The 13,835-nt window shown below is 34.5% G+C and overlaps 1 long non-coding RNA gene across 2 annotated transcripts in view; it reads right to left on the bottom strand.

Moving 5' to 3' along the window:
- Positions 1 to 6,379: 6,379 nt before the first annotated feature.
- Positions 6,380 to 13,835, bottom strand: part of LOC141559545 (uncharacterized) — a 145,973-nt gene continuing 138,517 nt past the window's right edge. For both annotated transcript variants that reach the window (XR_012487473.1, XR_012487474.1), the window contains 2 exons: positions 6,924 to 6,984; positions 6,380 to 6,771 (listed from right to left, as the gene is read on the bottom strand). This is a non-coding gene — a long non-coding RNA (uncharacterized LOC141559545). The remainder of the gene's footprint in view (positions 6,772 to 6,923; positions 6,985 to 13,835) is intronic.

The raw sequence follows: 13,835 nt of genomic DNA, 5'->3' as shown, positions 1-13,835 counted from the left end.
ATGGGGCAGCCAGGTAGTGTAATGAATAGAGCACTAGCCCTGAAGTCAGGAGGCCCTCAGTTCAAATCTGACCTCAGACACTTAACACTTCCTAACTGTGTGACCCTGGGCAAGTCACTTAACCCCCATTGCCTCAGGGGGGGAAAAAGTAGCATGTAGTACATAGGAAGTCGGTTTTGAGGTCAAGAAGATCTGAGTTCAACTTCTTCCCCTATTATGTGCTAAGTTACATAATTAATAACAAAAGAAAGACAGTTCCTTCACTCAAAGATCTTATCATTTAATTGGGGACTGGGAAATCAACACAAGAAGCAAGAAAGCACATTGGGGGAGACAGCAGGATCTTGTTCCCAAAGTATGGACAGCTTGAACTTGAAATCAGCTTGGACTGGAATTCAATCAGAGCTTAAGATGCAAAGAAAAATGAACTGAAAGTTCACTTTGGGTACCATGAACAAGTAACTTAACTTTGAAGTGTTCCCAAATAATTTTCTAAGACTATAATTACAATTCATTATATTGTTAACTATTTGAAAGAATGGAAGACCTTTCCATATCAGGGAAGAAGGGGAGGAAGGGACAGAGAGAGAGAGACAGGGTACCTGTGATTTCACTGAAACAGGGAAATACCTAGTGAGGAAACTTGGTGCAAGTCTAGCACCTTTTCTGCAACTTGAAGCTTTAGAGAGTTTCCTAGAGTCACAAAGCCAATATGTGCTAGTGATGGAATTTGAACCCAGAGCTTCCTGACTTGAAAGCTTACTCTTTAATTTTAAAGTTATCTCTCATATGCATACTTATGCATGTGTATTATAGTTGCACATATTATAGATGCACATGGATGTTTGTGTGCATATATATATGTATATATATATATATACATATACACACACACACACACACAATATATAACTTTAAAAGTTGCCATGTTGCTAATATATACCCATATACATCTACTCATATACATATTTTGTCACAACCTGGGACATAAGTAGTAAGCTGCAAGTGAGAAGCTTCCCTCTACCAATGCAGATATGCAAATCTTGTTCCATTATAGAGTCATCTGAGTTAATAAAGATAAATGACTTTCCCAGGAATACAGAGGTATAGTAGAGGCAAGATTGAACCTATTGACCTGTTTCCAGAACTGACTCTCTACCCATTATAGCACTCTGCTATACATAGACACCTATCTACCAATAAACGTGTGCATATAAATAAATCATATGTATGTTGATGTGCACATGTTTGCATTTATATGTATATATCTACATATATGACTAGGAATATATTTGTCTATGTACATATATTCACAAAATAAATTTATATATGATATATAAATTTATATATATATATGTATATAAATACTGCATGCATTTATGTGTGTATATACATACATATACATACATACATACATACATCTAGCTAGCTGTCTCCAATTTTCAAATCCACTCTACCTGATTTCAACTCTAGGGAAGCAAGATTCCCCTCCCAAGATAAGCTTATCACTTCTAATCTCATCACCCTGCTTAAACCTTGATGTACACCTCAGATTTGGAGGTTTGAAGAATAAACTATCAAACTCCTCCCAATTCTTTCCTTTATAAAAGAAGGAAATTGAACTTTCAGTTCATTTTTCTTTGCATCTATCACTCCCATGGGTTTCAAATGTAAGCTGTCCATGTGTTGGGAACAAGATTCCACTGTCTTCCCCAACAAGCTTTCCTGTCTCCTCAGAGTTAACTTTAACCCAAGCATGATATGAACAGGTAAGAAATAGATGGTAAGGTATTATAGGACCATGATTATATCTCTTTAAGGGGTATTTTGAGTGCCTGTAAAAAAAAAAAAAAAAAAAGGAAGGAAGGAAGGAAGGAAGGAAGGAAGGAAGGAAGGAAGGAAGGAAGGAAGGAAGGAAGGAAGGAAGGAAGGAAGGAAGGAAGGAAGGAAGGAAGGAAGGAGGGAAGGAGGGAAGGAGGGAGGAATGAATTTATTAAGCACCTAATGTGTCAGGCATCACTAAGCACTTGACAAATAATTACATCACTTGATCCTCTCAGTTATGGTGGGAGGTAGCTATTATCATTAGTCCCATTTTACAAATGAGGAAACTAAGGCAAACAGAATTAATTATTTCTCCAAGGTCATACTGCTAGTAAGTATTTGATGTTGGATTTGAAATCAGGTTTTCCTATCTCCAGGTTCAGTGTTCTATCCACTGAACTGAAAGCCAATTAACTGCATGGAGGTGGGGAGGAATGGTTAATTGGCACACTGATAATAAATTAATACCTTAGATCTATGGAATGGGTGGCTTTAAACTGGATTAAAAGTAGCCCTTTCCAAGAGAACATACAACTCAGGAATAATGAGATAAAATTCTAGAATCAATTAATTAAGAAGCTTTTATTAAGCACTTAACTGTTTTTCAGAGAAGACAATTTGCTGTAGTGGATAGAAAGCTAACCTTGTTTTGCAAAGATCTAGATTCAAAATTTGCCTCTGACACATACTGGCTATATGATCTCTGGCCAATTCCACTTAACTTCCCTTCTTCTAAAGGAATAAATGAAAATCCCCTTAAGTGGAGGAGTTTCCTCATCTGGAACTCACTACAAGGGTTAGATAATAAAATTAGTTCCCCCAAAATGTTCCTTAGTGTATGATAAATGTTGAAGATACAAAAACAAAATAAAGCTGGAAAAGCAAGATTTACACAATTTTTTCTGGGAAAGACATCTTCTCTTCTAAGAACATTATTAAACTATGGCAATATTTTCTCTGAATTTAGATTATTGACATCCTGCTTCATCCCTCTGGTAGAATTGACAGAAATCTGCATCGTCTTTATACACTTTGAAATTTAGCAACTGGCCTTTGTGACAAAGCACTGATGGAATCTTTATTTAGTGGAAATTTCCCTAAAATGGGGGGGGGGGCAAGAGAGTTATAGTTCTTTTTCTTTTTTCTGACTTCTGAGATTCTGAATTATATCTCTTGAAAGTGTGAGCAGGACTACTTACTAGAGAAGACAAAAGAATTGGAGGGTACTAATATAATGAAGGTCTGGTACATAGGCAGAATTTTTCAAATTAAGTTCTCTCCTAATAGAGGGGCTGGGAGATAACTTCTGGAAGAGTTATTATGATATATAAGAAAAATTAGTTGGAGAGACAGGGGGACATATATTCTGTAACTGATTCTGATCTGCTCACCATGTGATGACTCTGATTGGCCAAAGGAACATTCAAAAAAGCTTTGACTACTTTCTATGATGGCTTTTTCCTCCTTGTTCCCTCTGGAATGCCTTTCTTCTCTTATGTGTCCATTGCAGTTCTCCTCAACACCCAGTACAGATCTAAGTTCCACTGAGAAAATTTTCTTTAACACAAAGTGTCTTCCCTTTGACCTTCAACATTAATTGTCCATATCATTCATCACTCAGTAAATAGGTTTAGAGTCTACCTTTTCAAGTTAGTTGCCTTATGTTTCCAGTTAGACTAAAAACCATTTGAGAGAGATAATGTCTAGTATGTTTTTATACTTCCACAATATATTACACATGGTTTGTGACTGATTACCATAGGTTTTGTCAGGAATTATTTTAAAATTGGTAATTCTGAGATGCATTGGCATTGGAAGATAGTTCTTCAGAATTTCAAAGGTGTGCTTGAATTCCTTCAAAAACCTTCCACATTCATTACAGAGAGTAGGTCTGAAGGAGAGAAAATAAGAGTTTCCATATGTCAACCTTATCACCTTAGATGGTTTACCTAGGGTTTAAGTCATTTCCTATTCAGATGTTAAATAATTAGGCTCATTGAACAGAATATACATGAAAATAGGTTTTTTTTTTGTTTTGTTTTGTTTTTACTCCTGATTTGTATAGGTGCATGAGGGATGTAGCTTCATTTAAAGTTTGATTTGATTGTACCCATCCTAATAATATCCCACTCCTATTTACTTTAATCACCCTACACCTTCCCTCACTTGATTCAAGAGGTATAATAGTACAATTCTCGGTTCCAAGGATTTCTAGGAATCTCCAAGGTTCCTCTGCTGGAGATTCACAATTTCAAAATTATTTAAATAATAATAAAAAAAAATTTAATTTCTAATCTGCTAAATAATGACAAATACAACCCACAAAAAACAAAAGATTTTTAGGAGGATCCTCAAAAAAAAAATTAAATATAAAAGGATTCTGAGTACAAAACTTTGAGAATGACTGGTGCAATGAAAAGTGACTTCTTGTCAATGATCAGAAGACCTGGGTTCAAGTCCCAGATATACCTCACTCTATAATATTAAATAACTTACTTTGTCTCTGTGAGCCTCAATTTTCTTGTACAGAGTGAAGTTAGGGATGAACTGTATTATTCCTAAGTTCCCTCCAAAGTCTAAAAGTCTGTGACTTCCAAATTGATCCAAACCATTCCTCCAAAATCTATTATGAAAGATGTATAATTGTTCTTGATCCTTATGGTTATACATGGTAGATATTATCTTCACTAAACTGAGCATTTCACCTTTGTCATCCTGTTCTCCCCTGTCCCTGACCCCCACAAACATACCCCCTGAACACCTAAAGCCATTTACTTGGTGCAAGAGATTCTGGGGCCTTGCTTTTGCTTAGTCAGTAGCCTTAGGGCACTACACTTTGTCAACAGGCTCAGGATCAGGTTTTGATTTGAAAAGAGCAAAGAGAGCGGCATAATTTAAAAATCAAAGAAATTCATTTCAGTAGTAAAAGGTTAACAGCCTTTAGGAGGAACACTTTTTAATCACCCTCGTCTAGACTCTATCACTCGAATCACCAGCAGCGGGAGTGAAATATGGCTAAACTGCCATCACCAAACAGCTCCTAAAGACTGTTGTATTTAATCATGTCTGTGCACTAGTTATGGATTTTCATTATGATTCCCGATGCTGTTGCGCTGTGTAAAATATTAATATCCATAGTAATGATGCATGAAGCTTGGAGTGTAATTTCTTCACTCTTCTTGTCTGATATTAAATTGTTACCACTTTATCATTTGTGTAGAACTGCACGTTTCAATTAATCTTTCCATATCAGCAGCCCTGATTAATATAGATCATGATTCATAAGCTTATCGTCACTATAGTTTTAACAGATCATTTATAAAGATCTTAAATTTCAGGGTCTGGGAGGTGCAGCTGCTGTGTCCAATGCTCCTCTTTATTCTCAGTTCCAGCAGGGTTGTTGTACTCCGTCTGTCACCTCTTGTTGAATAATTAATTCTGGGGACACCAGATTTGCTGGAGCAAAAGAAAGGAACGAAAAGGCCAGAAGATTGGGAAGATGCAGTGAAGTGTTTATCCACCTTACTCAGAGGGAAACCATACTGGTGACCCTTCTTAATCAACTGGAACTGTTGGGGAATGAACTGTGGGGAATGAACTACAGGTGCATGGGCTTCTGATGGCTATAGACTATAGAGGTTAACCAGCCCAGTAATCCCAGGATGACTGTTTGGATGTGATGGTACTTTGGACAGCATCCCAGGCAGCTGCTTGAGCTTCTGTGAATCCATGTTGCTCATCAATATACAGTTATAGCTCCAAAGGGCCTCATTCTTGACAGGAGGATGCACAATGTATGTAGATTGGCATAAAATGGGGTAAGAGTAGGAAAGGGTAATGAAGCCTTATAGATTTGTTCAAGACACTTCAACCTCACTCCCTTCACATCCATTTTTGTAACATGAAAAATATAGATTCATAGGACTCTAGATCTAAAACTGACAGGGACTTCAATATCTCTCTAGTCAGAGCCCCCATCCAATCTATGATGAAATAACTTGGAGGTTAAGAAACTTGCTCAAGGTCACACATACCAAGTATCAGAGGCAAGATTCGAACTTAGGTTCTTTAACTGTCCAATAAGTTTTCTTCATATGTTTTTGTTTTTGTTTTTTAACTTCAGAATTCTGATCATTGTATTTAGTGGTCTTGATTCCATCAGCCATATAGAACTGTGCATTCCTTCTATCATTATAGTTTATACAATCTTTCTACAGTTTACTAGATGGACTTCAAGCTTCAATGACTCCCCATTATCTTTATGATAAAATACAAATTCATCTGTTTGCCATTGAAAGCCCCTCATAATGTATCTGCAACCTATTTTTTTCAGATTGATTACAAATATATACCAGCCAAACTGTCCTACTTGCTACTTTTCATAAATAATATTCCATATTCTATTTTCTGGCCTTTACACAGACTTCCCCAATATGTAGGATGCTTCCATTCCTCACCTCCATTTCCTGGAATTCCAGTTTCCCTTTAACACAACACAATTGTCACCCTTTCAATAAACTTTCATGACTTCCTTGTTATTAGTGCAACATTATTATGCATTTATTTTGTTTATATTTTGTGTTTATCTTTGAATATATCACATACTCCCCCAAGAGGAAAGCATGAATTGTATCTTTGTATCTCACTTTTCTATCTGCATTGTTTAACAAAGTGTCTGGTATAGAGTAGACACTTAATAAATGCTTGTTGGGTTGATTGAAAGACAAACTATGACTTTAGTGGAATGATGATAATACATATTTTACATCACTAGACAAAAAAGTGGTGAGCTCTAGATGAGAAACATGAATTACATTGTAATATATAATAAATTATGTCTCTTCCCCAGTTCTTTTCTTCCTTCTTCTTCTGCTCCTCCTCCTCCTCCTCCTCCTCCTCCTTCTTTTCTTTTCTTCATTCTCCTTCTCCTCCAAGATGACTAGGCTCCTAGAAAACAGCAAGTGATCTTTACTACTCCAGCAGTTTCCTATAGACCTTATTTTACCATTACTTAATAAAAAAAAGAATAAAGTACAAACAGAACTCAACGTTTTAGTTACTTTAATTACTTTCTTCCTCATCCCAACCCCAACTCTTACCTAATTTTGTTTCCTCCAAACTTGAATTTCTTCTGAGCAGTAAACAAACACACAGCACCATCTGAAAGACAATTCTGATGAGTGCTAGGTCATTTTAGCAAACATTAAATTGATCAATGCATCTTTCAGCTTCACCTATATTAAATGAATTGTTTCCCTTGGTTTAGATGATTTTTTTTTGGTTTAGATATGTAATGTTATTTTGCCTATAGTATACACACAATTGTTTCTTGTATCTTTAGTAAAGTTATTAATCCATTTTTTCATTTTTGAAGATGAATAGAATTACAGAGATGGAAGGAGACTGAAAGGTGATCTAGTACAATGTTTGCTCAAAAATCAAGGCTCAAAAAATTTAAATGGCTTGGCTAAAGTTGCACAGATAGTGGTTTACTCAAGTTTATAAGTCGTTTGAGTCATATTTCAGTGCCCTTTCTAGTGGAGTATGTACTCTGCCTCATATATTGTATGATTACATGATGCAATTATAACTTAAGATATTATGTTATAGATTTCTACAGGATCACAGATCTAAAGTTGGAAGGTATCTCAGAGAGTACCTAGTTCAACCCTCTTATTTCAATGAGAAAGAAACTAAAAGCCCAAGTTTAGATGATTTCCCCAAGGTTTCAGATGTGGTAAGCATCAGACTTGGGATCTGAATGGAAATTAGAAACCGAGAATCAGAGAAGAACGGTTTACCTAAGGAGGTTCATATAAGAAGAAAATATTTCCTTCAAAGAAGCAAAATAGCTAACCCATGGAATCTGATTTCTCACCAAACTTTTAGATTTTTATAGAAACTGTATGTTTACCCATCTCCAAAATGTCCTGATATTGTTGGAAGATAAAAAGCCCTGTTTCTTCATGTAAACTCAGATGATTTGGGTTCAAGGACTGACTTCCTATTTTGAAATCTCATAGAAAATAAAACATGTTTTCTGTTCAACTTTTTAAATTTTTATTTTTATTCTGAAATTTAGTTAACACCAAAAGAGAAAAAATATCCTATAAAAACAGAATTTTAAAAAAAAGATACTTAAAATTGCATAATATAGCTTGTTTTCTAGATTTATAATAAACTCAACAATTTATTTTAAACTGTACTGATTTTCTGTTTTCTTATCTCTTTCACATATATATGTATATATGTATATATACATATATATAATATATATATTAAAGATTCAATAACCCTCTTTTTTATTTATTTGTTTTCATCAAAAGCAGTACCAGTTCTTCTATATCTACTAATTTACTTGCCCTGCAATAAAAATAAAAAATGTAATCTTTGTTTAAAAAAATCCATTAAAGCAAAATAAATCTAGTTTTTGTATACAAAAATAAATGCATAATCAATAAGTTACTTCTTTGTTAGGTGGTGGATAACATGTTTCAGCGTCTTTCTAGAGTTAGGGTTTTAGACTATTATTCTCAATCTAGATCATCTTCATAGGAACTAAGGTCTAGAACTTGTCAAGTATCACATGATGATAAACATCAGAGATAAGATTTGAACGGAGTGCTTTTTACTGAAGTGCCAGCACTCGATTCCAAAGAGCCATAATGCCTTGGTTTAAGAAAGCATTCACAGGTATGTGCCTCAGTCTTGGAGAATGCATTAAAATGTATTTATGTTTTACATACGAATTATGTAAGTAACTATGTATTATTTCTTAAAAAGTGTTCTTTATCATATTCTTTCCCCTTTTTCTACCTTTTCTCTCCAACTAAATTTTGTTCTCTAGGTAGCTTTCTATCTATTTTCAGTTCAAGCTTTAGGATCACTGTTCTAAGATGTTCATGTTTCATTTGATGGTAGCTAGATAGTAATTATTCACATTGCAGTGTGATAGCATTGGTCTTTGCGAAATTTCCTGAGTACTTTTCTTATTGTCCAAAAAAGGATTTTCAGCCACTTTATCAACTGATCCAAGTTTCTTCTTTTTCTCCAAAGTATTTATCAATAATTTGGCTGGGTATGGTATGACCATTGCAACCAGCCTAATTCACAAAATAAGATACAATGTGCTTTCTTATATAGATTGCCTTCTGAAAGATCTTGAAGTTACAAAAAATCTGTTTATAATAAAGTGTGATTTTTAAAAATACATTTAAACAGACTCCAACAAGCAGTAACTGAGAAATAAAGCATTTCACCACATCAGAAATACTAAAGATGAGGCCCTAAAACACAAAAATCTGCCAAGTCAAAATGACTATCCTTCTAAGAAATTTGTTGAAGTCAATAGTAATTGTTGAAATCAATCTACTGCCTACTCCCAGTTTGTCCCATAAGCTACAACACTTTCCAATTGGATTAAACCATATTTGTCACATGAGCTACAATGCTGTCCAACTAAATTAAACTATTACTATGTTTACAATATTACACACATAATATGTCTTGAATCTATGATTTGGACCAGTGGATAATTCTTGGAAGCTAAAATAGCCACATGATCTTCAAAAGTGATCAATATTAATTTAAAATTTTAAAAGAGTTTTAAAGTATGTTGTTACACATTCTGTCATACACACACACACGCATACACACACACACACACACACACACACACACACACTAGGGCTCTGCCTTAGACATAATTGTAGATGTGCTTACTACTACAAACCCTGACGGACTCTTACCTCTGTTGCATCAACTTGAAGAACATTTTCTTTCTTTCATATTTTTAATTTCCATCCTCCAATTATTCCCTTCCCCTATACCTCAAATGAAGACAGGAACTCATGGGATGAGGAGGGGAGTGCTTTTATCTTATTTTTTTTTAATATATAGATAATTTTAGTTTTATATCCATAAAGCATATTCCTCCTCTTCATCAGGAGAACCATCCCTTGTGATAAAAATTTGAAGAAGAAAGAGAAAAAATTTTTTAAAAATCTAATCAATTTTTCAACTAATCAAGTTTTCAACCAACTTTGATACCATTCATATAATATTCCATACTTATAGTCTCCCACTTCTTAAAAGGAGGGAGGGAAACAGAATTTTTCACCCCTTCTTCAAAATCAGTTTTGATAATTATAATTGCCCAATGTTAAATTTCATTTTTCTAATTGTTGTTTACATTTATATGACTTGTCAAACAAGATGGAGGACTAGATATTTTCTTTGAATCCCTCAATCTTTCAATTCTCCCCAAAATAGAAAATATGCACAAAGATAAAGAAACTTTAGTATACCCAGAATCCAAAAGAAGGTTATCTCTCCCTTTCTCATTCTCTCCCTCTCTCCCTGTCTCTTTATCCCTCTTTCTCTTTTCTCTCTCTCTCCCTCTCTTTTCTTCTCTCCATCCCTCCCTCTTTCTTTTTTTTAGCTGTTATCTGATTCTCAGTGGAAGAGATCCTTTACTCTATTTTTGTCTGGTGTATAATCTTCAGTGTATACTTTCTCTGAGTACTATTTTTCTGTGAATTTGAATATATGAGTCTCTTGGATTACCCACTATGTGTGATCATCATGGAACTAGCATCTATTGAAAAACAGGACAAGTCTTAGATATAAAACTTAATGTCTTCTTGCTTCACCCATTAATGAAACAGTGATCAGAAGTTAGATTGAACCTGAAAATCACATCCCCTAGACTAATAATATTTAAGGGAGCAGATAGGTATAAGTCTAATCCAGTAACTTCTCTCTCTTAGAAGAGGAGAATCGTTTTATTTTTCTTTTTCAAATTTTTATTATAAGGGATGGCTCTCCTGGTAAAGTGGAGAAGAGGAATATAACTGAAAATGTCATGGATATAAAACCAAAAATATCTATATATTTTTTTTTAAATAAGATAAAAACATTCCCCTCCTTATCCCATGAGTTCCTATCTTCATTTGAGGTGTAGGGGAAGGAAGTAATTGGAGGGTGGAAATTAAAAATATGAAAGAAATAAAATGCCCTTCAAGTTGAGAGAGAAGAGGTTATCACATAACTTTTTGCTATATGTTGGAGGCAGCCTTCACAACAAAACAAAATAAAATCCATGAATTGACTTCCACGCTGAGCTTAGTCAACACCTTTCTGCCACACCACATACTAACAATAGTAGGATTACAATAGCCAACTCACACCGGAGCAATAAAACACTAGTCTCCCCTCTCTTTTCCAGTGACATAGAGAATCTGGCTTTAAGTTTTAGAAGTGTCATCAAGCTATATCTATTAGCTAACATAATTCTTCAATGCTCTAAACTACAGAAATTTGCTGGGGCTACACTACCAGTGACTAACAATTCTGTCCTGCAAAAAAGAAAGAAAGAAAGAATATCTACAGGACAGCCAGAAACAGAAGAAATGGAGCAGGATGTATGCCTGGGCTAGAGGTAGAGTTCAAACAACATCCCACCTTCCTCCTCCCAAAGCCTTAGTGACCCAAAGTATATAAATCAACTTCATCATACCAATCTGATAGGTCTCTGAATGCTAATGACAGGCCTGAGATCTAAGGAACAGAAGGAGAAGGATGACAGTCCAGGACTCAGTGAGTAGTAGCATTGGTGTTGAGGGGAGTGGCTTTCCACTAACCCTGAGGGAAAATAATCAGATTTCAGCTGAAGCCAGTTCTTTCTACCCAAGAGTCACTAGATGTAGAAAATTAGGCTTCTGTACTATGAATTGCCCAGCGTGGAAGGAGGCTGAGACTGAGACACTTTGAGATTTGATTCTCAAGAAAACTACCTGAATATGGAGTCAGAGATTCAAAAAATGAACAAGAGGGGAAAATAAAAGTGAGGAAAAAACTAAAATTACTAAAGATTTTGCAAAGAAGTCTTTAAAATCTTGAACATAAGCAGGTAAATCAATAGGGAAAACATTGACAGTAGACAAAAATATGGTTTCCAGATCTAGTAAATGAATCCAGGAATCAATACTGCAAAACAAAGGGAAACTATTCAATAAAAAAAAAAAAAAAAAAAAAAAAACCTTTAGAATTTAAGTATAATCTACAACTTTAACTTGCTGTTCCTGAGTGGTTAAAAAACAAACTGAGAATTATGAAAGTAGAATTATTAAATGACCCGAACAACAAAAATAAGATAGGAGGTGACTACAAGAGAGGTGCCTTATTACCTCATGTTCATTGTAATTATAAGCAACTTAAGCTTCATGTCACTCAAGGATCCTTGTTAAGGAGTGTTCTGCACAGAAAGAGATTGTTGTTTTCCTAAAAGTGTGTTCTTCATAGAACCTTTGGGACTTAGTGAAGTTATCCACTCTCCATTTCCTCCTCCCCAATCTCTTGATGTAAATGCTTCACTTATTCTTTTGGAGCAACATGATTTTTTTATATCTTGTTTATTTGCTGTAATTTTTAAAAGAATATTTTTTCTCACAAAAAAAAAAAAAAACTGGCTTTTATTTTCTGTGTTCAAAGCAATTTTTTTTTTTTTTTTTTTTTTTTTTTTTTGCTATGTAGCATAAAAATAGGAAATGTGATGGCTAGTGGAGATTTTTTCAAAAGTATACTATAGAGTATAGAGGCTAGTCTAGGGAAAAGGAAAAGGTCTCTTTCCTCAACTGGAGGCTCCAAGCTTATTGAATTCCATGAATATTCAGTATAAGTAGCTCTCAGAAATAACAGGGGGGAGAGGACAAAAGTGACCCATGAGACCAATTGCTCTGGACTTTAAAAAGAAAAAAATCTGAGCCTATATTAAGCTTTTCTGTGACACAAAAGGGGCTTCATTCATATTCATCATTTCTTACAGTGCAGTAATATTCCATTACATTCATATACCACAATTTGTTTAGCCATTTCCCAATTGATGGGCACTCACTTTGTTTCCAGTTCTTTTCTACCACAAAGACTGCTGCTATAAATATTTTGGTATGTATGGAACCTTTATTTCCATCTTTGACCTACATGAAATAATTTTTAACCCTGAAAAAATCCTATACAGTTTGTGCTAGAGGATCTATCTAAAAGGAGAACAGGATGAGGAACATTTTTTGAACCAAAAAGAAATATCCGGAAATAATTTGTGTGTGAGTTTAAAAGAATTTTGTATCTCTCTTTCTAGGTATATATGATATTCTTACAATTCCCAACTCTCCCTCCCCCTCCATGCAATGAAACTGAAATTCCAAAATCTTTTTCAATCAATAATCTAAACAACAAGCACTTATTAAGTGTTTACTATGTTCCAGTCACTGTTATGTACTGGATATATGAATGTAACAATTCTGTTCCTCTAAGCTTAAGGAGTTTACATTTCTCAAAAGATACAACATATATAAGTATAGAGAGAATAGAATATAAAAGAGAAAAAATAAAAAATGAATTAAAAGTAGCAAAATACAAGGCAGTCAGAAGCAGTAAATAAAAATTATATGGGGTGGAGCTCACTAATATCTGGGGGGATTACCCAATGGATTTAGAGCTGGAAGATCAGGAAATGTCTGGTATAAGGAAGTGGCATCTGAACTAAGTAATGAAGTAAACTATAGATTACAAGAGGTAAACGTAAAGAGGGAATGCATTCCAGGCAAGAGGATAACTTGTACAAAGGCACAGAGGTAGAAGATGACTGAAAGTAGAAAGTATATTAGTTTGGCTGGAACAAGGTTCAAGTTTGTGAAAAGAAGTAATGTGCAATAAGTTTGTTTTGGGCCATTCTTATTATTCATAAGTTACTTTACTAAACTGATCCAACTCCCCTTATATTGGTAATATACAATGTAAAATAATCTTGTCTTGCTCGGAGGGTCCTGTGTAATCATTTGCTCTTTTCAGCATTAAATTTGTCATCTAAACATATCCATGATCAAACTTCCACTTCCCTTTGTGAAAACAAAGTTCAAAAAACTTTTTGGCAAAGCTTCTTATGATCAAAGTAAAAGCAAAACTAAAATGCTATTGTCATTGAACGAATAGGAATTCTATGTAATATTCTG

This window comes from Sminthopsis crassicaudata, chromosome 3 (assembly GCF_048593235.1).
Source record: "Sminthopsis crassicaudata isolate SCR6 chromosome 3, ASM4859323v1, whole genome shotgun sequence".
NCBI lineage: Eukaryota > Metazoa > Chordata > Mammalia > Dasyuromorphia > Dasyuridae > Sminthopsis > Sminthopsis crassicaudata.
The sequence above is the reverse complement of the archived record's forward strand: the minus strand, read 5'-3'. Positions and strand labels throughout refer to the sequence as shown.